General features: G+C 47.2%; 1 long non-coding RNA gene across 1 annotated transcript in view; it reads right to left on the bottom strand.

Annotated features, from left to right (window-relative positions):
• Nucleotides 1-22,853, bottom strand: part of LOC118691463 (uncharacterized) — a 118,443-nt gene extending 95,590 nt beyond the window's left edge. The window contains exon 1 of the long non-coding RNA XR_004981002.1: nucleotides 22,811-22,853. This is a non-coding gene — a long non-coding RNA (uncharacterized LOC118691463). The remainder of the gene's footprint in view (nucleotides 1-22,810) is intronic.
• Between the last annotated feature and the right edge of the window lie 2,977 nt (nucleotides 22,854-25,830).

Genomic DNA, 25,830 nt, shown 5'->3' with positions numbered 1-25,830 from the left:
AAACATCCCTCTGGCACACCATGACCTGCTCCTGAAATCAGCTTTGTAGAGAAAATCTATATTTTTCTATGCTTTATCTTAAAAGAGATTCTAAACTGCCACTTGTATTTACAAACATGAGATATTGAAAGTTTGCAGATGTGCGTACGATTAATAAAACATCAGGTGCTGCCTCTCGCTTTAAACGTTTGTGTGTCTGGAAGCTGGAGAGCAGCTCATTTAAACAATGTGTGTATTCTGGATAACATTTCCCTGCAAATGTTCCCTCTTTCACTATGATACCCTTTAAAAAGTGTAAAACATTCCATGCTAATAAGAATCAACAGGGGAAAAAAAAATTCTTAGCACAAGTGCTTAAATAAATTATCATCTTTGTAACTCTGCCATAAATCCCCTGGTTGGGATATGATGATTTAGCACTTGCTGCTCTGGCATAAATCCAAATCCATGGGTTTCTTATTGGATAAAATACCACCGTTTCACCTTTCTGACCTCCCTGCAGCTTCAGTCGGAGGTGACACGAGTCTCCTGGTGTCCCCGCAGTCCTTGGTGGAGCGTGGCACGCAGGACCAGGGCCTTTCTTGCAGGGCTGCAGGCAGGGGCTGCCCAGGCAGGGGGCAGATGCCTCCTGCCAGCCACAGCCCCCCATAGGAAACACCTGCCTTCATTTTCTTTCCTGGGCAGAAAGACTTTGGCTCCCAGAACAGGCACACAAAATATACCAACAAATCCCCTGGAATACAGAAGGGGAAGCCCCCAAATCCACAATGAAGAAAATCTGAATTTTCCCCCCAAAAACAGCCACCATATGGCTGAGCAGGAGGGGTCACATAAGAGCTAATGTTTTCCTGTGGGAAAGAAGCATTTGCTGCTTGCTTCAGACATAACAGTGCTCCCAGCCATGGGGAACATCACACAGGTTTCTCTTATCCAAAGTGCAATTATTTGCTTTATTCAGTCTGGGTTATCCCCACAAGGAAGAGGAGAAGCAGAGAGAGCAGCTCTGAGCCCAGGTCTCCCATGCCTCAGCAGAGGAACATGAGCAGTGTGGCCTCCTTGGTGACACTTCTGAGGTGGAAAAGCCCCCTCCAGCCCTGGGCACTGGTTTTGTTGTTAGAAAGTCTCCTGCAGCCATTGGACACAGATCAGATCCTGCTGCCCTGCGGGAGTTTCCCAAGCTGCTTTACAGGACACAGCTCCAGGGACATGAACACCTTGGCCACCCCACTCACTGCTTTTTCTTCACTACTTGAACATCACCTGCCTTTTCAAAAAGTGATCCCAAGGCCATTTAATGAAGTCAAGTCCTCTATTAGAACATTTAAGGGGTGCATCCTGTAAGCACATGTGTTTATCTGGTTTTTCAAGCTTCCAGGGACTCAGGAAAATCTCATATTAGAGGTTTGGTAGACTTCTCTCCCAGCTAAAATTACGAATCTCAATGACTTTACAATTGCATGACTAACTCCAGACCTTTCACCAGGCAGTATCCAGATTTTACTTCCCAACAAAACTGGGAACATCCGATTAAGGAAACCTGCTCCATTGTTCCTGGGCATAATGTCAGGTGCCAAACATGCTAGAAGCTTGTGGGTACATAACATGCCAAAAAAACCTGTTGAGAAATACATATTCTGAAGAAAACATGTTAACTCACGGAGACAGAAATTAGCACAGCACCTTCCAGCTCAGCACCACAATCCTGAGCAGACAAACTCCTGAACTGTGACAAGCAAGGCCATTGGAGCAGCACAAAGGGGGACTCAAAGAGACACTGATCTTGCAGGTGGGAATATGGGAGCCCTGCTCTCCTCTGGTCTTGGCTCTGCTGATGTGACCCAAGGGTGCAGATAACCCAGACTGACAGCAGCAAGAGTCAACCCCAAGGCTGCGCTTCCTGCAAAGGAAGTTGTTCATTGGAACACAAAACCAGTTGAACTGTGAGGGGGAAAGGCTGGTCAGGCTACAGCAGGTGAAGGAGCCCCATGTGTGGTGGTGCAGGGCCATGGCCAGTGCTCCATGCATCCCACAGGGACAGGCTTCGTGTCCCGCTGCCTCTGCCAGCACTGCCCTGGGGTCGGAGGCTCACACCCCGGCCCTGAACTCTCCGTCTGTCTCTCTGCTGTCTCCCTGCCATATTAATTACCATTTCCCCTGCCAGGGCCAGAAAACAACCTTCACTGCATTAGTGCTAATTAAGAAGAGTGACTTTCCTATCCTGCCTGCTTAAATCACCCTCCTCTCCTCATCCAGAGCAGAAAGCAGTGCTGACAGTCTTACTGAAAACAGAAGGCAACACCTCAGTCACACTTTGAGCTGGCAAATGGGGCCCAGCAGCTCTGTCCTTCTGCGGGGACAGTGAGGCTGCATGGGGCAGGAGGAGAGAGAGAGCAATGACACATGCCCTGGGACCCGGGGATCTGTCCCTCAGGGAGAGGTGGGGACAGCATCCTGCTTTGGAAACATCTCCTACCTGAGAGCAGAACAGCCAGAACGAGCACATTTGCAGCACAGCTCTGTTGGCAGAGTGGGAACATGCCTCTCCACCAAAACACAGATCCTGAGCAGCCTGGGAGGACAGCTTTATGGAGCCACCAGTATTTGCAAAATACCAATTCTGAGTCTCTCAGTATCAGATCCTTATTGCAGCTGCATTCAGATATTTCCTGTCTCCTGGAGTCACCCTCCCCTAGACCTGCTGGCTGCACAGACAGCCCGGGCTGTCCTGCTGGGGTCCCATCACGCTGACTCCAGCAGCAGCGTGGCCGTGGCTCCAGCGGATCTGGAGAGCAGACTGTGACACCCACCATGGCTCCTGCTTCACAGTGAAACGCAGTTGCTGCAAGGCATGAGATGTCCCTACCTCAAGCACTTGTAATATGTGACTGGAAAAGCCTGAAGCCACCAGGAGCTGCAGCAGTATCTGAGCCTTTGGCCTTTGGTTTACAGTCCTCTGGGAACAGCAAATGTGTGCTGAGTGTGTGCTGGTATTTTAGTTTTTGTTGCTGACCAACTTTCAGAATCAATAGAAGGCAAAAGTCCTGCTCCACACGGGAGGCAGGTTCAGAGACCTTAAGTGGTGGGAAGCCCCCAGGGCCCAGAGCCAGTGCCCAGCACTGGATGAGGTGGATTTCTCCTAAATCATATTAAGTCATCCACAGAAACATTAAAGAGTTTCCTGACATTACAATTCTGTGCAAGCAGTTAGATCTGTTGCCATAGGAACACTAACAAATACAGGGATGGGTATAATTGTGAATAAAAGGGATGGGGTAAAGGAAGAAAATGGCCCATGCAAGGACAAAGTTTGGACTCTGTGCTGCTCATCTGAGTGCTGGGAGCTGCAGAGACCTGGGCAGGTGCAGTGTGGGGAGTGGGCTGGGGGCCTCTCACAGCCCTGCACCAGCACTGCCCCGGGCAGGGGTCTGCAGAGCAGCCCCAGGCCCCATCCCACCGTCCCCAGCCTCTGCTCCCTCTGGGGACAAGGAGGCTGCAGCTCAGCCCTGCCAGCTCTGGCCCTCCTTCCCCTCCTTCCCCCTGCTTTACAAAAATAGAAAGAACACATGTTCCCATTAGTCACTTGCTAGAGGGAAGCTGGGGGGTATGTGCTGACAGCCACAAAGCTGAGCTCTAATTTGAATACTATTTGCATATTCCAGGTAGACAAAGCGCAGCCATATTAAAAACGTGCGTGAGGACGCACAAAGTGAGGCAGCAGCGATGACATTTGCCAGAGCTCCAGCCTTTTTCCCAGCATGTTCCCTAACACAGGTGCCAGGGCCCCTCTCGGCTACTAAGGCCCGGCCTGGCTGGTCTCAGGGAGGCTCTTAATTAAACCCTGCTTGCCAAGAAAGCTTTGTATTTGCAGGAGTGAGGACACAGCCACCCTCGTGGGAGCACCACACAGAGGGCTTTTCCCTTTGGATAATGCCATTTGCCAGCCCCAACAAGCAGAAGCCATCCCAAGGCAATCTGAACACAATAAGTGTCTTTCACTGCTGTTGACTAAGCTGAAATTCGTTATTTTCAGGCGTTCAGCGAGGACTAATGAGTGTCTGAGGCTCATCGCGCCATCCCTCCTCACTGACATCCTCTTGATCTCTAAAAGCTCGGTGATCTTTGGCTCGAGCATAACCCCGGGGAGTTCAGAGGTTAACTTTTGGGGATGCAACCAGTGTCTTAGCCAGGCAGGATGGAGCTGCACCAAGGTCATGGCAAAACACTGCTGGGAGAGAAGAAACCTCGACTCCTACAGGTGTGTGTTATTTATCTGCCCACCAGCTCCCAGATGTCACACCAAGGGCAGGATGTCTCACCAGTGCCTCACAAAGCCTCTGCCAACTCCAGCAAGGCCAAAGGTCAATAGACAGCCAACTCTCTTTATTCAGGGAAATACTGTAGATTTTTACTCAGCAGTCTGGTTACCCGTTGGTCCACTATGAATCTGCAACACAACATACCAAAAAACAATCCTGTCATCAACACTGGGGCACAAATAATGCACAGAGGGACACTCACCTGACTGGAAAACCTCCTGGCCTGGCAATATCTACTTGGAATTACCTTTCAACTGAAAATGTCTTTAGCAGAATCTATTAAAAACCATGTCTCTGCAAGCCCCAATGGCTTTGGCTCTACTTATTATTATTATTACTATTATTATTATTAAGCAGTTTTCCAACCATGACAAAGCCAGAAAAGGATGTAACCACCAGCGTACAAAAACCCAGTGGCAGGTAAGAAGCAGAAGAGTTGGGAAGATCCTTCAAGAATTCAGACAGGTATGTCTTTGTCACTCTGTAATAGCCCTCAGTGCTCTGAGACAAAGCTATGAACTTCTGGTGTGGAATCAGCCAGAAATCAATTCATTGTCAGCCAGAAATCAATTCATCTCTGAGGAAGAGGAAAGGGGTATTTGCACTGGAAAAGCAGCTGATTAATTGTAATCAAGGTAAGGGGAATGGGCCAGATAGACATGGGACCAGGCAGGGCTGGAGCCGTCTCCTGTTCTCCCAGTAAGAAGGAGCTTGCTCCCTTTGTGGCTTTGTTCTACATCCATCATAGAAGACACTGTTTGACATTTTTCCCTTGCTAAGGATTTTTTCCTGCATGGGTTTCACTGAACACCACCCTTCCCCTCCTGCCCAGTGACTGACTAGGAGCTCTGAGCAGAGCCAGTGCCGAGATTTGGGCAGGCAGTGTTCCCAGTGTACTGATTACAACATATATAAAATAATACTTTGTACAAGTTCAGAGGGAATAATTAAACATTGCTCTCAGCTCTTGGCAGTGACTTTTACAACACTGGGTAATGAGTTATCACATTTTGACCTTTATGTCTAACTCACCTTGGCAACTTGCTGAAAAAACTTTGACCACTATATAATCAAAAACAAGAGAAAAAGGAAAAGGCAGGCACGGGTGCTGCTCCAGCAGGTAAAGATCACAAACACCAGGTATCCATCCAGGAAACCACTGAACTACTTCCTAGTGTTGGATTTAATAGCAAATTACCAAAGAGACACTCCACATTACTACAATCTGCACATCAAACCAGGCAGAAAGCAACCCGCAATTATACAATTAGATTGATACACAAGCTTCCCGCTCGTGTTTATTCCTGCTGCCAATCACGCTGCTTACTGGAAAACAAGGGCTTGGGGCTTCCAGCCTGCCTCACTTCCCCTCTGTGCTTGTGCCTTTTGAGGGCCGTTAACCATCACAGCCCGTTCTTTCAACACCTGATGAACCCAGCCTTAAGATCACACCTTGCCCAGGGACCCTTGGGCTGTACTGAGATCCACCTCTATGCAGGGGGCACAATTTACCCCAGCAGCAACTCACTGTGTGGAATGGGAGAGTAGAAAAGACAAGACAAATAAGTGTTTACTATTAGCTGATGAAGGCAGCTGATTGAAACCTAACAAAACCCTTCATTTCAAATGAAAACAATGAAATGAAAATCATTTCACTATGTGGTGGCCTGATAGAAACCATGAAAGGGGAATGCAGCCAGGAGAAGCCTTTTTATTTGAGCTTGGTCTGCTCATAACACAGTGTGTCTTAATGCCTGAACATCGAGAACATCTCAGGTACTTCAGAAACATCTGCCTGGTCCAGTTCCAGTGCACTGGTGACCCCTCAGGGCCCTGTGATAATTTGTATTTTCCCACCCTGTCTTCAGCCACACCTGTTCCAATAGTTCCACTTTGTGTCCCTTGAGCACCATCCCCTCAACATACCCATTCCAGCTGGAACTCTGCTCCTTTGGGGAGAGCCTGTGCACCACCAGGGCTGTGCTGAGGTGCTGCTCAGCCAGCACAGCAAGCTGGCAGAGCCCACAGGGACACTGACCTCTCCCAAAGAGCTGTGGGATCAGATCACACTGAGGCTGGACCAGGCAGCCTGTGGGAATGGGTGTGGGAGTGACTCAGGGCACCCAGGATGTTGGAAGCTCAAGGCAGAGATGCAGAATGTCCCAGCAGAGCTGGCTGGACACAGCCTGTGCCTGGCAGGGGCTGGTCCCTGGCTGTCACAGCTCTCGGTCCCATGGCTCTGACACGCGTGCACCACAGCGACTGTTTTACATATTCTGTACATACATGCAAATAATCCATCCCATAATAATTATCTTTTCACAAATTACTTTGTTTAGGTGTCTGAATTTCATTTTGCTTTCCCGTCACACTTGCCACAAAAGAGACCTCCACTTCCCAATAAACGGTGAGATTGTCTCCAAGACCTCTCAGCGCTTCTCAGCTCAGCTCTCAGTGACTCACACGTTTTCTGGAGCCCACGTCTCACACTGGCAGGAAATTATTCAGGTGTAGAGGCCCAACAGCTCAGGGACACCGAATGGCGTCTGCAAGAACTCAGAACTGACAGGACACATCAAAGCACGAGGTACAAACTCTGGGATCCCCAGCTGGCCATGGCTCTGAGATCCAGCCTGCCCCGGTCCCCTGCTCTCCAGCCCTTCCCTGTGGCTCACCTCACTGGGCTGCAGGATCTCCAGCTCCTGCATCCACACACACCTCCCATGAGCAAATGGGGAATGTCTTCTGCTCCCTTCCCTCCAAGGGAGTTCCTGATTCTCAGCAGAAATCCTTTCATAATGCCACAGCAACATTTGGATTGACAAAGGCAGTGACGCTACAGACCAGCCTGGGATTCAAAGGAAGCCTTTCCCCTCAGGGTCAGGAAGCCAGCAAGACCTCCAGCTACATTTTCAAAACTACATGGGGATTCACGTGCCTTTTGGTTGTCAAAACAAATACAGGATTAAACCCAAACGCAGGGTCCTGCAAACACTCGTGGGGCTGAGATAAACCCAGCTCAGGTCAGAGTGCTCGGGCTGCCAGCCCCAGCCCCACCACCCACAGCTCCTGCCTTCCCAACCTGCAGCTGCTATTGCACTTCCTCACTGCAAAGAGAATTTACTGTATTTAAGAGGCATTTAGCAGCTGCAAACAACTGGATCAAATTGTGCTCTTCCATTTTTTAACATCAGCTAAGGAGAAAGCACTTCTTATCAGCACACAGAGTTCAGCCATGCTGGGGAGGAACAGCACAGCACTAAGAGCAAAGGTAGAAAATGGAGGATGCAGATTATAAAATTCAGTCACATTTTAAAATTTTCTGCTACAATAATTCACTTTATGTAGAATTAATGTGGCTGATTGAACGTTTGTGCTGTAATTTACTTATAATTAACATTTTATGGTGAACAGATTTCACCATCTCCTTCATGCTGTGAACTCCAAGCCATAGGTCAAAAATAGAGATGAAACAGATAAGCACAAAATATTCTCACTGAAATATTAATGAGATTTTAATTTACTACTTTAAAAATACATCTTTCATCAATGCCTGTATATCAAATCATTATTTTAATTTTTTTTCCACATTGTATTAAAAATATAATGAACTTTCCCAACTGGTTGAAAGACCCTGAAATATCTTTTGTGAAGAGACAGCTCAGGGGAACAAAAAGGTTCAAACACACAGTTATCAGAAATCTCACACGGGGGCTGGGTGGGAGCCAGCTCCAGCTGAACACACCACCTTCACCCTCGACCGGCCAAAACGGGGGCTCTCCACCCTCCAACCCTGTGGTCCAGCACAGAGGTCCTGCTCTTCCCACCAAGATCTTATTTAAAAGCATAAGGTCAATCCAGCAGAATAATTCAGCTGACAGACACTGCTTCCTGTGCTGCACCAGGAGCTGTGGCATTCACTGCTGAGATGTAACACAGACAAGGTGCTGCTTTCATCAGCCATCCCCATCTTTTCAGCCCCTTCTGAAACCTCCAGGACAAGGCTCTGCTGTTAAGGAAGACACCACGAGTCACAGGAAAAATGGTCTGGGAAGGAAGTTGGGAGGAAACTTGTATAAAATCTCCCACCCACTCTCCACGTGCGCTTGAAGCCTGCCCAGAGATGACAGACCACATCTGAATAAATTATTGAGTCATCTGCAATTCATCCCATTTCCTATATTCCAAAGCGCTATCAGACAGGCAGCAGAGGACATTCCCGGAACGCTCTGATGACAGAGAATGAAGATATGGGATGACAATGAAAAAGTCAGCAGAAAATCATAAGTCAATGGGACTATTTTATGCTCTTTACTTCCTAGCCTGCACCAGACCATTCAAATGGCTCATTGGAATTTCAAATGAAAAGCTGAATAATACAGGATTATAAATCTGTTACAAACAAACCTAAAACGCATCAAGAGAAATATACATGGAATTTTCCTTCTGAAACTGCTCAGGTTTTTCCTACAGGCTTGTTTGCTGGGAATTAGCAACTATTTGTTTTAAGGGTAAAGCTGCCTTTCCTTATTTTTCTTTCTTTTTAATTTTCTTTTCTTGTTTAGATTGAAGGCCAGTACCAGGCAGCCCCTTGATCCCTCCAGAGCTTGAAGAATGGAATCCAGACCCTTTCAGCTTTCTCTATGCAGCCATGGGTTTGCTCTCTTTTCCCTTTCAAGGTATTATGAGTTTAAAAAAAAAAAAAAAAAATTACCTCTGGGAGAAATTTCAAGAGAAACCAGATACTGAGCAGCATCCCAGCACAGAATGACTCCAAATAGGAAGTTAAATTCTCAGTTGCAGAAAGTAGGACCCAGTGGAACAGCAACAGGATTTCAGACAGGTCTGGAGCCCCCACCCTCCTGTGACGTGGGGGAAGCATGTGTGGCTCTTTCCAAAATTGTTCTGGGAGATCTGGGGACTGTTCATACACATATCTCTGCTCATGATTAGAACTACTCATTAGAAGTTCTTTAAAAAGAAAATAAAGCCCTAATGCTTCCTTTGAAGTAAACAATTCAGAGCATTTGTAGCAAACAAACTACCAGCAGAATCTGAGAAGGGTGAAAGCACTGCTTCTGGAAACGGCAAGGAAAAATCCCAAGTTACAAGAAAATACATATTACTACATTAATTTTCATTGGTCTTTTGTTTTTAAAACATTTTTCACTGTCAGAATGAGAAAAAAAAAAAACCCAAACCAAATAAATCCTGAACAACAGGGCAGGGAAAAGCCCCAAAACGCAGCAGCCGAATACTGAACCAACACTTCCCAAAAGATATAGTATGATATTGCAGCAGATCATCCACAGAAATCTCAGCGAGACTCCAGGAGTTCTCAGGCTCGGCCAGGCAGCAGGACCACGAGCACGGAGCCAGGACAGGCTCTGAGGATGCACAGCCGGGGAGGAAGAGGAAGAGGAAGAGGAGCCCACGGCTGAGGGTTCCCAGGGCAGAGCAGGACAACCCAGCTGCCCCAGGGCTGGACAGGGAGCTGCCAAAGCCAGGGGCTGCTTAAACAATAAAATCAAAAAACTGCAACGAGGTCAAAGTCTTCAGCCTTTCCATCCCCTCCCTGGTGCAGACAGACTGCCAAGCTATACAGACTCATCTTTAAATGTTTAAAGCATTAATGATGGGAAGCTACTCTGACAGATGGTATCTCTACATTTTCTCATTACCAGGACCTCTGGTATCGTGTTCCAGCACACAAAATTTATTTTGGAACTTCAGCTAGGCTTCTACTCCAACATTGGGCCAAACCTTGAGAGAGCAGCTCACAGGCATCTGCTTGAAGAAGATTTTAGCGCAAAAATCTGAACGAGAACCTTCAATTCTAAGCATCTCAGAAGTCGTAATTTACGTCTCAAGCATTATTTACGAAGGGCCAGGTTGAGCTGCAGCAGACATTGATCCTGGCAGGGCCTGGGGCTCCCTGACAGAGGAGCAGCAGTGCCACAGCAGGGCTGCACCCCAGCCTGCCCGGAGAGCGGGAACGGCGTCCCACGGAGGGATTAAACCAGCTTGCTGAGTCTTAAGGAAACAGAAATGAAATAAATACACAAATTAACAAACACTTCAAAGATAACACGGAAATCTCACCAGTTGCAGCACATGTCCACTCAGTTTCTTTTTTTTTTCCTGAGTGTCTTTTCCTTAGTAAAAGCCATCAAAGATCATTGTGAATTAGTAATAATTTTTTTTTAGCAGCATCGAAGAATTAAAGCAAGAGAGAAAGGGAAGCCATGCAAAGGAGAAAAGGAGGGAGAGAAAGAGAGAGGTTAAGCTCAAAGGCAGAGAGAGCGAAATGGACCAGATTATACAAAATTAAAAAGCAAATACGCACAGACAATTTGTGCCGAGTGATTGCAAGCAATTACAGTCCGGCTTTTCTGGAGGGAAAATTGGGGGGGGGGAAGGTTATTTCAGCTTAAAAGGAGACTTTATTCATTCCTGATCAGCTTCTCCTTCTATTCTCTCTTTTATTCTCGGATATCAATTTTAAAAAAAATCACCCTTCAGATGTTACATGTCTAACCCTGGGAATCCCACCCCTGGGCAGAGAGGGAGGATTTCAGCTTCCAATCGGTTCTTTCTATAGCCCTGAAAAAGCAATTTGCTCATAAAGGATAAAAAAAAAGGGAAGGGGGGGGGGGACAGAAAGAAAGAAAAAGGAGGGCAAAAAAGGGAAACCACAACAAGGGCACACGTTCCTCTTGGAGGAGAGCTTCAATTTTACTGTAATTGTCTGAAGAAGAGCTGCTTTGATCTGCAGAATTATTATTATGGTGCAAATGCTGGGCTGCTGATGTCCCAGCTGGGCTGGACACGGGCACACCGAGGGGCCAGAGTCCCTCTCCAGGCTCTGGAGCTGATTCCATGGCCATGGGGGCCCGGCTGGGAGCCCAGCAGGGATTAACCCGGGCTGGGGCAGCAGAGGGCTCCCGGCAATCTGCCCTGGTGCCTCAGCCTCCTCCAACCCCTCACCAAGCACTGCAATGAGGCTTCTGGGCCTGTACTGGAATTCCTGCCTCACAGCACTACCTGATTGTTGAGAATGCCTTCATCTCTAAATTACAGCTAAATCAGCCCCCATGTTGGAAACACCTCCCGGCCTCGTGCCACGCCAGGCTGGCTCTGTGGGGATCTGAGGAGGACCCGCAGCACAAGGCCACCAGCGTGGGTACAAGCAGTCAAAAAGTAACGGCAGTGCCTCAGAAATGTAGGATTTCCTCTCATCAACTGTGCTAGCTGACATGTATCAGGATGTTTTCCATGCCCCATATCAAGTCCTGAGTGCCCTGTGCTGCCATCAGAGGGGTTGGGTGCAGGTACTCGTGTGTGGACACAGCACTCTTTGCACCCTCCTCCATCCCTTTCCCTTCAAGCATCCCTAACTTCTGCTGAAATTTCATCTGCAAAGCCCAATGAGGTAGGGCACAGAACAGCACCCAGGCACTGGTGACAAGATATCGGCCACCAATGCTATTGAGGCTCACTAAGAACAGAATAAAGATGTTGGTATTTTATCAAATGAGGAAAGCACTTTACACCTAGGAAGTCGGAGATATGTTTGATCTTAAAATCTTCCCATTATTATATATATAAGATCATACTTTCTATAAGTAAAGGTTTCTAAAATCTTATTTGTACAACTTGGTACTGGTAACTGCCAGTCTGCCTTCACATGGAGAAGTCTATGAAAAATGGTACATATCATTTATTGAAGTCTCTAACATCTTTCTGAAATAGTTTGCCTGTAAAATATGCAGCACACCCAAAATACACCGAGATGTGGTGTGACACAAACGATTTATTGGCATTAGTCTGGGCTGAGCCCCGTAAGTCACGCAGGGCCCCCTCCTTGTGAGCATTGCCCTCATCCCAAAGTCATCAATTACACCTTGACTCCACCACAGCCCAGCAGGAACCGTGTATCTATCTCAACTATAAACATACACAATTTTTCAGTCAAGGAGTAATAGGCAAATAGCAGGATTTCACTCATTTTGTGTTCTCCAGGTAGTAAAATAGACACATATTTAATGTACATACCCAAAAGTGCAGTGCCAATAAGTAGGGAGAGTCATATATCCCAGTTAGTTTATGGATGACTGTATTTTATGGTTCTACTGCTAAAGCTGTATTTGCATGCATCTAAATATAGATAAATATCTGCAAAGCCAGAATCTGCAGACGCGAAATAGAGAACTGGATAAATGCAAGGCAAGACACATGATAAAAATAGTCCTTATTTCTAGATACAATTATGAGCTCTTGACTAAAATTACTACTTAGGTATAGGATACTGAGGCTATGCAGGGTCCTCTCGTGCTGATCCTGGAGGTTGCTGTTGGAGCTATCGCTCTTTTGTTTCATAATTTTGCTAATTGGTCATTAAGAAGTCTCTAATTCTAATTCTGCCTTTGCCAGCAACACACCGTGGGTCAGCAAGGAAATTAATCTGCCTCTATACCTCAGTTTCTCCAACTGCAATACAGGGAAACACAGATCCATCACCAGGTCCTGCAGGAGTTAATCTGTTAATGTTTGTATCAATCAAATTGTCAAGTGCTATTTAAGTGCTTATTATTACTCATACAATAATTCTCTCCTTCTGGGCTCCGTAGGTTTGTAAAAACCTCCTCCATCACACACGTGAGGTTCTTTTGGGGCAGGGGAGGTGATCTGGGCCAGGGGCTGGCCAAACAGGGCTCTGTAGGTGGATTCCTCACACCAGGTGCTCCTGAGCACGGCTGACCACACGATCCTGACGCCTGCTCCTCTGCCGGGGGACTCCTGGCCCCTTCTGTGCCCCCACAGCACTTCTGCCAGCTGCCCTCCGCCCTGGCTCGGGGAGCTGGAGGAGCCTAAGGACGTGTTTGTCTCTTATGTGCCAGCAGCACTACAGACAGAACCTCGCAGAGGAGCATCTTTCCCAGGAGACAGCCCTCGGGCAAGGCCTCTGCCTCCCTTCCGCCTGTTCATCCTCCGCCCACGCCCTCTTCTTTGGCCTGGAGGCACCAACTCTGAGGACCTGCTCTGTTAACCCAGAGCATCATTTGCTCTGACCGCTCCAGGGAGAAATTCCCTTTGCTCAGGATGCCTGGCTCTGAACCACCTCGCTGTGAGGTCCTGCTCTGGGACCATGTGAAGGACAGAGCTTTATTCTACGTGGAATCTGTGCTCTTTGTAACATTTGCCAACACCAAAGGCATGCAGCATTCCAGGCACATGCCAGCTGGGATTGCTGGAGCCTGCCTGTACTGGGAGCTTCTTTAAAAATATAGCAGCTTCTTTCTCATCTAGTCTGCTCCCAAAATGAATTCTCTCTACTGGCACCAGTGAAGCTAAATACAACTTATAAAATATTGAGCAGATCTTCATATGGAATGCAACTAAAAAAAAGTGACACTTTAATTATTATCTTTATGCTCCAGAAATATCCCATCAATATGAGGAGCAGATAATTCACAGCCACTGTTCCAAGCACTCTGCAGCATCAGGAGCTGCTCGTGCCTCATCCAGACCAGGCACACAAACATCAGTGGATCCGTGCACGCAGCCTGTAGTTATTTATCAATTGTTTATGCAGCACTTAGTTATGAATGCATTTCATTTATAAACATTTATATTGTAGAGCACGAGATGATAAATTCAGAAGAAAAATATCGACTCATAGAGCACGATCCCCCTGCCTCGTTTAGCCCAGAGCTCTGTCCCTCGCCCAGGTGCCCCCAACCTGGACCTTCCTGCCAGCAATCCCAAAGCCTCACACTTGGGAAGAGCAGTTCTCAGCAACCTCTTCCATGTGACGTTTTCCACAGCAGTCCTGTCCTGAGCATAGCAGCTCTGGCAGCCTCTGGAGCTCAGCTTACCCAGTGCTCTGCCTGCTACTGATCCCTGGGGACTCTGTGAGACCCTCTGGCTCTCTACATGTTAGCAAATGACACAGCTTCCAAATTATTTCTGTGTTTTCAAAGTAAGCTGTTCTATGTGCAAAACTGCAAACCCTTCAGTCAATCACACAATAAATAAACAAATAAATGTCTGTCCATAATTTACTGGTTAAAGAGCTAATTCCCCCATTGTTCCAGCATTGACAGCTGCTTAAACCCAAAGTCCATCACTTTTGAAGGAAGACATTTATCAGGAGGGTATTTTACCCCCAATTTCTTTAGAGTGCTTATCCAGAAGAGTTTAAATAAAACTATTTTTTGTTTAAACATAATATATTTTTATGTTTTCTCAATGTGCTGGAACTTGACAGCACAGACCAAGCCATGGATGAGCCAACTTCTGTCATGTATACTTATCTTTCCTTAAAACTAAATATGCATTTTAAATAGCATCTTGATTTAAAATCAACATTTCTAATAATTTTGATCTCTTTTTCATTCTCTTAAATAGTTAGACCCAAATCATCCCTTAGTTTGAGTCTGAGCTTTCTGCCCCCAATGTTCTAAAATTATTTGAGGTATTTCTTCTCTTCTAGCAGCTCTGCCAGCTCCGTGTTTGTTCTTCACTTTCAAGGGTATTTTATTTATTTTCTTCACTTTCAGCTATTGAAGATAGCAAGAACAAATTTATATAATGAGCCTTAATAACAGTTTCTCCCATAAAGTTCCCTATTTACCTCCTATTGTAGTGGTTTAGAAAGCACAAAAATGATGGAAAAATACAGGTGTAGTGATAAATCTCTGGGACTGATAGTGAATAATTTAAAACAGCCTTTATCCATGGGGTGATGCTTGGAACTCTCCCACTCTGTGTGAACCTTTACCAGTCACTTCAACTCCTCCTTCCATAACACTCACAGTAGTATCCTACTCATAGGATTTGTCACCACACACACAAATAAAACCCTGTTTGTTCCAAATCTCTCCCATCTCTTGGCCTGAATCTCTTACCCAACAGTCATCACCTTTCTCTCAATGTTTGTGTGATGTCCTGGATCAGCCTGAATCAGCTGTTTGGGGGACACACACACAGCACATGCTGCCAGCATGCTCAGGACAGCTCAAGTACCCCACAGGAAAAGGGTTTCAAAGTTATCAGCAAAGGTTCTTCCGTGGGCGTTCCTCTCACAAACACTACTAAGGCAAATTAGAGACCCTGAGCAGCAGGAATGACACGTTGAGAGCTCCCCGAACCCTGCCGGCGGCGTGACCAGCGGCGGTGTGACCAGCGGCAGGCGTGACCAGCAGCATGGCCAGCAGGCGTGACCAGTGGCGGTGTGACCAGCGGCGGTGTGACCAGTGGCGGCGTGACCAGCGGCATGGCCAGCGGTGTGACCAGCGGTGTGACCAGCAGCATGGCCAGCGGCGTGACCAGTGGCGGTGTGACCAGCGGCGGTGTGACCAGTGGCGGTGTGACCAGTGGCGGCGTGGCCAGCGGCAGGCGTGACCAGTGGCGTGGCCAGCGGTGTGACCAGTGGCAGGCATGACCAGCAGCATGACCAGCGGCGGCCCCCCCCAGCAGGCACAGCTGGGTACTCACCGCGCTCCAGACTCAGCCCAGGCTCTGGGGAAGCAGCTGCACACCAAGTTTGTGCTTTGTGCAGCACCAGGTACACTCCACACCAACTAAAACCATGTCAGCATTTTGTTCTTCATTATTTACCCATTTTTAATGGTGGTAAGAAATGACTCTAACAAGTGCTGCCTTTGCTCTGAAGGCCCCGGTGCAGAGAAGATGGAGCCCACCATTTATTCCATTTTTTTATTTACAGACCTATCCACGGGCAGTTCAGAGTCCAGTGGAGCCCTGGCTCTATCCCCCTTTCCCTCCAGCACTAATTAGCAATGCAATCCCACAAAGAGTGAAGTTGCCCGATACCTCCCCTCACTCACAATGATTTATGTTCAATTTGTACAAATGGAGAAAATGAGATTTCAAATTTCAATGCCATTTCTGCAATGAGGTGATTAAAAGAGAGAGAGGTATTGCGTTCTACTGTATAGAATATTGATCCCAGTGCTATTTTCCTTAGCAATAACCATTAGCTCAGTATTATTTGCAAACCTCTAATGTGAACCTGGAGATGTAATTTACATTTGTGCTTTACTTATTTGCTTTAACAAAACAACACAAAAGCTTTGGGTCTTTCAATCTATCCTTATTGTCAATAAAATTAGCAGTTCATAAAAAAATTAATGTATATGCAAAACCATCACTTCCTTGTAAACTGCACCAAGACTGTAAACGTTGCCCAGAACAAAAGGGAGATAAACTATTAAAAGGCTCTGGCCATTAACAAATTGAATCCCAACCAAATTAAGAGGAGCTCTCTTTTGTGCCCTCCCTTAATTTCCGGGCCCCTGGGAGCCCGGGGAAGTTTTGGCATTGCGGGGAGGCGTCCCCAAGGAGCGGGGTGGGGACAGGGCGCGCGCGGCGGGGACGGCTCGGGCCGGGCACGCGCACGGCGCGCAGCGGCCCCGGGGACGCGCGGGGACAGCGCGGGGACGCGCGGGGAGCGGCGACTGTCACCAGCCCGCCCGGGCCGGGCACAGGCCCCGGCTGCGGCTCCCTCCACAGCCATCAGCTGCTTCTGCTGCCCGGCAGAGTTTAGAAGATGAGAACAAGGAAAGAAGAGGGAGAAAGGGGAGAAAAAAGAAACAGCTAATGACCCATAATTGCCATGATAGTGGAATAGGGCCCGGGCAGCTGTTTTACATTCCCGGTATGTATAGTATGCAAATATCTACAAAGGGCCGACACAGTTTCTCTATTGTGGATCCTGAGGGTAACCAAATTAGCCTTTGGCAACCATGGTAATTGGGAGGTGCTGTTCCCATTAGGAGTCCTGCAAATTATGAAGAAAAATGGACCAAAGGCTTTGTCACAAATAATAATGCTGAGAAGAAAAGAGCAGGCGGCCAGCTTTGCTTGCTTGCTTTTTTTTTTTTTTTTATTCCTACATTGTGTTGTTAATATCTCCTTGTTTAGTAATAAGAAAACAGTCCTCAGTGCCCTGCTGGACCCTCCTGGGCTTTCCACGGCAATTCTGAGTTCTGGGAACTCTAAACACGGGACAGCAGCATCAGCTGAGAGCTGCCCGAGCAGAGGCCCCGTGCTCAGCAGAGCAGGCTGATGCTGGTGCTGCAGCCCCCAGAGCCAGCCATTGCCATGAAAGCCCTGGAGCTGCGCCTCTCCTCCGCACAGGCCGGGAGCACCAGCCCCTCTCCTCCCTCCCCATCTCAGATGAACGCAGCTAAACACAGATTTGTTCTCTGAACCACCCAACTTAGCTGCACAAGAGGCTCCATTTCCCACTAATTATTTGAATTTGTCTTTCACTCTTCCCGCCTTCTTTGATCATTCCATAGTTCTCAATCCCAGCATGCAGAATCCTGTTTGATTGTTATGATCTACTAAAAAATTCACAACTGCCAACTTTTTGAGTGGAGCTCTCAGCTGTGACACCACGAGTCAATGCCAAAACCATGAAATGCTGCTGTCTCTAGCACTGCCAGAGCAGAGCTCACTGTTGCCAGACCCTCGTGCCTGAGGTCCTGCTGAACTCCCCACACCGAGGCACAGCCACGAGATCAGCCCACACGTGCCATCGGCCAGGGTCAGCTAACGCTCCAGCCTCTCTTCTGCCCAGCACATCTCGAGAGCTTTGGAAAACATCACACTTACAATGAAAATTAGGAAATGGTCTCACTTACTTTTGTATTTCTTCCCTAAGTCAATATTTTGCCTAACTGGCAGCATGAACAGTCCTTTTTCAAGGAATGGGAGAGCATCCAGACCTTTTAATATCAAGAAGATTCAGAATGATCTCAGGAATCCACACTGACGGTGGTGACTGTAAAACCCAAATTGGTGAGTTTTATAAAAAAAATATTTACAAAACAAGTCTCACAAAGAGCAGTCGTGTTTTCATTTTTCATGCCAGGACTAACTCTTCACCTTACAACCGTTGCAGCACAAGCCTTAAGTCCATATCTTTATTTTTTCATGGTTTCCCCTCAGGGCCTCTTTAAAGAGCCGGCAGAAGAGTCACTTCCCCGCTGGTGCAGTTGGCACGACTGCAAGTGTACTTAAAGTTTGCGTCTGATCAGGTTATGTGTATTGGATCTGAAACCAGTTAGTCAATTCTTGCCGGTCCCTAAGTGGCGATTTGTGGTAATGTCTACATCAATACTCACAGAGCTGCAAGCTGCTTTACGTAAAGCAAATGTCTGCAGGATGGAGGGGCTGCTCTGCTCCGAGGGCTGCGCCTTAATGGAGCTGCGGCTGAGCAGGAGCCTGAGAGGCGGCTCCGGGGCTGCCCTGCAAGGCCCATCCACCTTCACCCACCCTGTGCCCAGGGCCTGGGCAGCCTCGCTCTGTGCCCACGGCCCCTCAGGGCAGGAGCCTGAGAGGCGGCTCCAGGGCTGCCCTGCAAGGCCCATCCACCTTCACCCACCCTGTGCCTGTGCCCAGGGCCTGGGCAGCCTTGCTCTGTGCCCACCAGGCCCTCAGAGCAGGAGCCTCAGAGGCGGCTCCAGGGCTGCCCTGCAAGGCCATCCACCTTCACCCACCCTGTGCCTGTGCCCAGGGCAGCCTCGCTCTGTGCCCACCGGCCCCTCAGAGCAGGAGCCTGAGAGGCGGCTCCAGGGCTGCCCTGCAAGGCCCATCCACCTTCACCCACCCTGTGCCCAGGGCCTGGGCAGCCTCGCTCTGTGCCCACCGGCCCCTCAGGCTGGCACCTGCCAGGCCCAGCTCCACTCTTCATCCCAAATATTCCTTCTCCATTTTCCAGCACCAGTCCTGATCCCCCCTCCTGCATTTCCTTACCCCCTGGGCTCCAGAGGGTGGATACAGGGCACAAATTAGAAACAGCAGAAGGTCAAGAAAACAAACCAACCAACAACTCCACACCAAAGCAAAGTGCAACAGAAAATTAGAGAAGGATAAAAGATGTTATAGCATGAGAAAATTATGATTAATGAAAAAGCAGGAGGTGGCTACTGTTCAAACCACAAACAACAGAGAACAACTCTGAGCAATAAACAATATTGGATTAGTCTTTTCCAATAACAGTTTTTTTCTTTAGTATTTTTCTCTTAGGTTGCAAACAGAACACAAACCCTTCAGAGCAAGGATTATCTTTGTTTGTGAAATGCACAGCAACAGAAGCGACCCTGCGAGGCCTCGGGCATCACTGACCTGCACACAGCCACAGGTGTCTCTGGGGAGAGCCTCCCTGCAGGGCCATGGCTCTGGGAGATGCCCACGGACGTGGGGAGAACACGAGCCAGCTCCTGTCACACCCCACATCTCCTGCACGTTGCTGCTTCTGCTTGGAATGGAGTAAAAAGGCCATGACTGCTACAGCAGCTACACAGCAATTTACACCTTGTAAGTCATTTAAATACACTGCCTGAAGTGTAAAATCTGGGAACTGTCAGCAAACCTCAACTTGGCAAAAATCATTGCTATTTATTACAGTAAAGTGCTTTCTGTATGGCAAGAGCTGGCTCTGATACATCACATCTCAAACAAAAATATAGAATAAATGATCTCCCAAGATTGCTTCCAACCTGTTTCCCAAGACTTTACAAAGAAAAACAGCAGAGCACAAACCCTGTGGAGCAGCCCTGCCAGTCCACCCCTTTGGAGCACACAAATTCCTACTCTGCACCAGCATGCAACAAGCTCCTGTGCTCCAAGCTGCCCCGGTATGGAAGGTACTACTTCCGACCCTCAGTCACACCATCTAAGACCTAATTTCCAACAAACAAAAAAATCACCAGAAATAAAAAAAAACCCAAACAACCTCTTTGCCAAACTACAGCAAAGAAAGCATACCCAATCTACCAAATCTCTGCACCCTCAGTTCTTCCACAGAGGCAAAGAGGGTTTGAGCAGTGACATTCAGGGGGGTTGCAAACTACACCTTCACTTTCTCTTTCTAACAAGGAGACAGTTATTTTGGGAGGAAAGGGAAGGCTAGAAATACTGTTTATTTACACGAACAATTTTCCTTAGAAAGGAACAATTACTGACCCTCTTTCTTTGGAAGTTGCCATCGATCTCAGTGGGAGAGCAAGTCAGGCCGAGCAGGACCAGTCCCTGCGGAAGGCTCAAAGAAGAGCAAGAGGAGAGAAGCAGAGATGCTTGTCCAGGAGCAGGTACTCACAGTATTTGCTTATGGCAGAGACATTTTAAACTGATCTGACTGTTGCAGGTCTGGAGCCAGCAGTGCTTTGTTACTGCTTTTGGGGTTCGCTTCAGTTTTATACTCAATTTTGTTCTTCTTTCTAGATCAAACAGAAAATGATTGGCAGGAATCCTGTAAATCTGAAAGGATGCTTGTTTATTTCCCACATTTTTCTCCTACATTTTCAGAGATTAGTGCATGTAATATTTTAATGCTATGGCATAAATTTGCATGGGAAGGAGAGCTCTTACATTTACACACTTAGAGTGTGTGTGATCACAATATCCACATGATTAGATACAAGGACATGTGGCGAAATGCACTTAACATAAGCCTGTTTGGGGCTCAGGGCCAGCTCTACCCAGTGAGATGCAATAGCCAAGTCTGGATTTTTCACCAGAAAAGAGAGAAAGTCTGTACTTCTAACATATCTGGTATCTTCTTCTGCTCCTGAGAAATAGGTTTGAAGGTCCTTATTCCCTGAGAAGTAAGTTTAAGATTTGAGGTGTTTTAGGATCAAAAAACATTAATTTGTTTTAAAGACTTTTTAAACTAAAAAACTTCAATTTCTAACTGTTTTATCCGGGTTGCATTATGGCAGGTTATGTAGTAGATTGATGGGACAGAAAAGGACTTTATAAAATGCTTAAATACATATTAAAAGAAGAAAAATCATTAAACTATAATAGTCAAAATAAGGTTAAATCAAATCTAAAGCCCATCTCAGTAATTTTCTTCATGAAGCCTGTGCAGGCATCAGTACTTCTGCTAATGACACAGAAAGGAAAAAGACAGAAGAAAAAGTGGGATATATGGAATATTCTGGAACAAAGAAAATAGAGCTGTAGTTACTACAAAGGTCACTGAGTATTTATTCAGTCAAGGCCGGAGTCCATCACTAGGAAGCCTTGAACCTGTGGGGTCCTCACCCATGCTGGACTCCAACAGCCCACACTGTCCTGCCTCCTCTTTCCCCCTTGGGAAGGACAGAGCAGTTTTCCTAATTCAGGCCTCCTCTCTACTCAAAAACGTGGGCAGGATTTATTCCAGGAGATTAAATGACCAAAATTGTCCTGCAGAAGAACCATGAAACAGGCTGCACACAAAAGGTAAAGGAAACGCTACCCAGCAAAACGGTTGAGCACTTCAGAAATATGAGAGAGGACCAACACTTGGCTTGCTTGGGTTTTTTTTTTAATGTGTAGAATCCCAGATTGTTAAGGTGGGAAAGGACCTTTAGGATCATGAAGTTCAAACCCAGCAGGACCACCATGTTCACTGTCAAACCCTCAGCTACAAGCAGCTGAATGAGTTTGGGCCGTTTCTAACTGACATGGTTGGGTTTTGCCACTGCTGGGTTCCCACCTGCTCATAGCTTGGTCACGGTCCCACACTCACTGGGAAGTGATGGACACCCTTTGGGAAAAGGCCAGAATGTTTGTCCCACAGCAGTCTCTGTCTGGCACCAAGGAATTTGGCAAATCACTGGCTCGGATCGGGGCTGATGGGATGAACTTCAGTTCCTTCCCAATTTTAGCCCTTCCAGCCATCACGCAACACCTGGAGTTGTTGACAAGAACCAAGTCACAACATCTAATGGGCTTTGACCATCATCAGAGAGTGAAGTGAGAACAGAGGGAGAGCCCTGCCAAGACCCTGGAAAGCTTGCTCGGTCCTTATGCCCATAGAAATGGTGTTGGAGGCAACAAAAAAAACCCACAAGCTCATTCCTTTCACTGAGTGGGAAAGGAAAATGTCCCTCATTCACTCACCCAGAGGTCACAGTCACTCTGTTTCCCAAATACCGCATTAGAAAAGAGAAAACAAACAAACAAAATAACTACTCTTTGATTAAATTCAAGGATGGGTTAAAATTGATTTAAAAATAAGAGAAAGGATTTTGGTTATGGAAATTTCAAGTGTCTCTCCCACCTCATGTCCTTTCCGTCTCTGGAATAACAACTCCTATCCCAGCTGGCAACGTTCCTCTCTTTTCATCAGAGATGTGACATGGGACAGCTGGGAAGAGTAGAGCAGCAGCCTGACCTGCACCAGGTCACTCCCCTCTGGTCACTGGGCAATTCAACAAAGTATTTGAGCAGGAAAATGCTCTTTTCCCCCCTTTTTTTAAATAGCATGACTAAATCTGTCTGGGAGGTCATCTCCTTCGGCAAAACCAACCCAAAAGTGACAATATGCACTGTGAAAAAAGACTGCAATGGTTTAAAAACAACCAACCAACCAAACCAAAACAACTTAAAAAAATCAAGCTGAAAGAGCAAAACGAAATACCTAAGGGGGACCTGGGCCGAGCAAAGACAAAGCAATGGACTGGACCCACCTGGAGAGCAAAGCTGGGTGGCTTTGTGGCGGGAGGAAGGTCCGCTGGGGCGCATGTGGCTGGAGAGCGTCTGCGGCCGCGCCGGAGCCGCGCCGAGCGCTCCACGTCTGCCCACGGCCCCGGCACGCCGTGGAGATTGGCTGCCGAGCCTGCCGGGGAGGGGGGACCCACTGCGAGCTGCTGGGGGGATCTGCCTGCCTGGGGAGAGGGGCTTCCAATTTTTTATTTTATTTTTTTTATTTTATAAGCTACATACATGGAATGCAAAACCTCCATTTATTCCTTCTGGGTCATATGAGGGAGCCACTGGCGAAGATAATAATATATGAAGCAAGAGAACGAGAGGGAGAAAGAGGGAGGGAGGGGAGGGAAGGAGGGAGGAAGGGAGAGAGAAGCAAAAGGCTTTCTATTATTCGGGACACTGGTGATGCACACTGAGGCAGTTGGAAGATTAAATTAAGTATTATATCTGCTGACCCCATTGCCATGGTTACCGGACAGCGGAAAATATTAATCAAGCCAAGCCTTTTCAGCTGAACATACCAGAAAAAAATGCTAAATATAAATATATATGTACATATTTGCTGCTCTGCCATGCTAATGGGGGCTGCCAGCAACCAAACCACCTGATATCACAGAGATAAACAAATTTAAAATATCCTTGCCGCACAAGAAGGCTGACGTCAGCGTGGCGAGCGCAGCGCGAGGATGGGGCTGCAGCGCTCGCTCGCCCTTCAGCCGATTAGAGAGGGAATTTCAATAAGGAATGGCGACATCTTGCTGGGTGCCTGAGCTGAGGAGGCTTTCAGGGCTCTCTTCCCAATGGGAAGAAAGGGACAGGGGACCGGCCACGAGCCAGTTTTGCCGTGCAGAGCCCTGGAGCCACGTCCAGACCGCACATCTCCCACGGGGAATTAAAGCAATTCCCACCAACTTGGTGTTCACCTTCAAACCACAGCGGTGCTCAAAGGAGCTGCTGCTGCAGCGGGATTGGCCCTCGGGAGGGGTTCTTTGTGAGCAGGTGGCCTGCAGGTCGCTGCCCTCCCACAGGTGGGACAGCCACGAGCCCTGCACAGTGACATGGAGGCACCTGAGGGACACACAGCCAACGTGGCCGGGCTCCGAGAGCACAGCCAAGCTCTCAGAGGGTGCCATGGCACCTGCAGCCAAGGCCCTCCCGAGCAGGTCCCTTTGCAAGCAATCTCTTCAGGTTTTTGGAAAGGGCAAGATGCAACCAAACCAAACCCAGGTGAATAATAATTTTGATACTGAACTACTGCCATTTTTGAACTCTAATCTTAAACACAGAAACGGGAACAACAAGACAAAATAATCTGTCCTTTTTCATACAGTAAATCATTGGCATAACTAAAAAGGGAACATAAACTCCTCATTCTCTGCTCTAACCACACACTAAAAAAGCATGTCCCTACAAAGACAGTATTTCCTCCCAGTCACCATCTTCATTTTTGCCTTGCTGCTTGTTTTTGTCTGTGCTTTACAGGAACGTTTCATGCGGCTGCTGCTGACTTGCGTAATTTTCCCTGAGGTATTCAAGCCAGCAGAACACTGAGGTGACAACACATCCTTTGTTGTGTCCTACCCACACATGGAGGTGGTAGAGATGAGAAACAGGAAAAAATTGAAAAATAAAGGAAAAATAAGCCACTAGACCCTATGAGAAGACCAAGCATTTTAAAGGAATCTGAGATGGATGCAAACAATATTTGTCAAGGGAAGCTGTGGCTGCCCCTGGATCCCTGGCAGTGCTCAAGGCCAGGTTGAACGGGGCTTGGAACAACCTGGGACAGTGGAAGGTCTCCCTGCCCATGGCAGGGGGCGGGATGAGATGAATTTTAAGGTCCCTTCCCACCCAAACCATTCTGGGATTCTATGAATACTTTAATACATGTACTTTATAGCAGTTCTGTGGGGCTGGATATATACCAGCCTTCTCAAAATCTAGCAGCCTGAGCTCACCAATACAAATATACATATAAAACACTGCATAGATTATACAAAACAAATGTTCTGGTTCATTTACAGTTCCGTAAAAGCAGAGCCAAATTTACTGAAGGCATAAACAAGGACATCTATTTCATTTTTAAAATGTTAATGAAGAATGAGATTGTTATTTGTTCTCGGTCTATTTTGTGATTTTAGCCAATAGTTCTAGTGATAATTATCAACTGTTTATATTTAGATAAAAGCAGCCCATATGGCAACAGCAGAACAATCTGATGTTTAGATCCTCAGCTACATGTTTTCTATAAATAATATGATTGAATAACTGTAACAAATTATTTCATCAGTCTAAAAGCAGATACCAATATATAACAACTAAGAAAGCCATTTACTCATTATCGGCAAATAATAAATACCTTCCCAAGTACATCTAACACTTAGGAAAAGACAAAAATATAGCAATACAGATATTAACCCATAAACGCTTACATCAATGTATCTTAACATTTACTTCTTCATTTCCATGGACACGCACACAGTATTATGTGGGTCCTTATGGTAATTAAAGGGTCTGCCTAATTTTGCACACAAACGTGCATGATTGTGTGATGTGTTTGTACCCAAATCTTACCAAATCTCAAGCCTATTTAAGGTGTCCTGCCCATTTCTCCCATTCCAAACCTTAGGAACGCCCTGCTGAAGGGAGCTCGATCCTGGAGCCCTCCTCAGGTTGGAACAAGCGCGCTAACGCCATTCCCAAGGCTACGGCAACGCCGACACGGCCGCAGAGAGAGGCTGCAGCAAAGGCTGCCCGGGATTTCTGGGCTCAGACCCTCGGGCAGGGCTCCAGGTTGCAGAGCCCTTCTCCTCCTCACACAAAGGAGCTCCCCAGGCCGGGGCAGCCGCGCGGGGCCTGCCCAGCCAGCGCTTCCCGGAGGGAAAATGATTGCGGCACAATGGCCAGCACGGCCAGCTTAGGGCAGCTGTGTCATATAAATTGTCAGCAATGACCATAAGCACTCAGAGAAACAATTTAATTCCTCACTCCCGCCATC

The sequence above is a fragment of the Molothrus ater genome, chromosome 12 (genome assembly GCF_012460135.2).
Source record: "Molothrus ater isolate BHLD 08-10-18 breed brown headed cowbird chromosome 12, BPBGC_Mater_1.1, whole genome shotgun sequence".
NCBI classification, from domain to species: domain Eukaryota; kingdom Metazoa; phylum Chordata; class Aves; order Passeriformes; family Icteridae; genus Molothrus; species Molothrus ater.
Note: the sequence above shows the minus strand (reverse complement) of the source record. Positions and strands in the feature narration are given on the sequence as shown.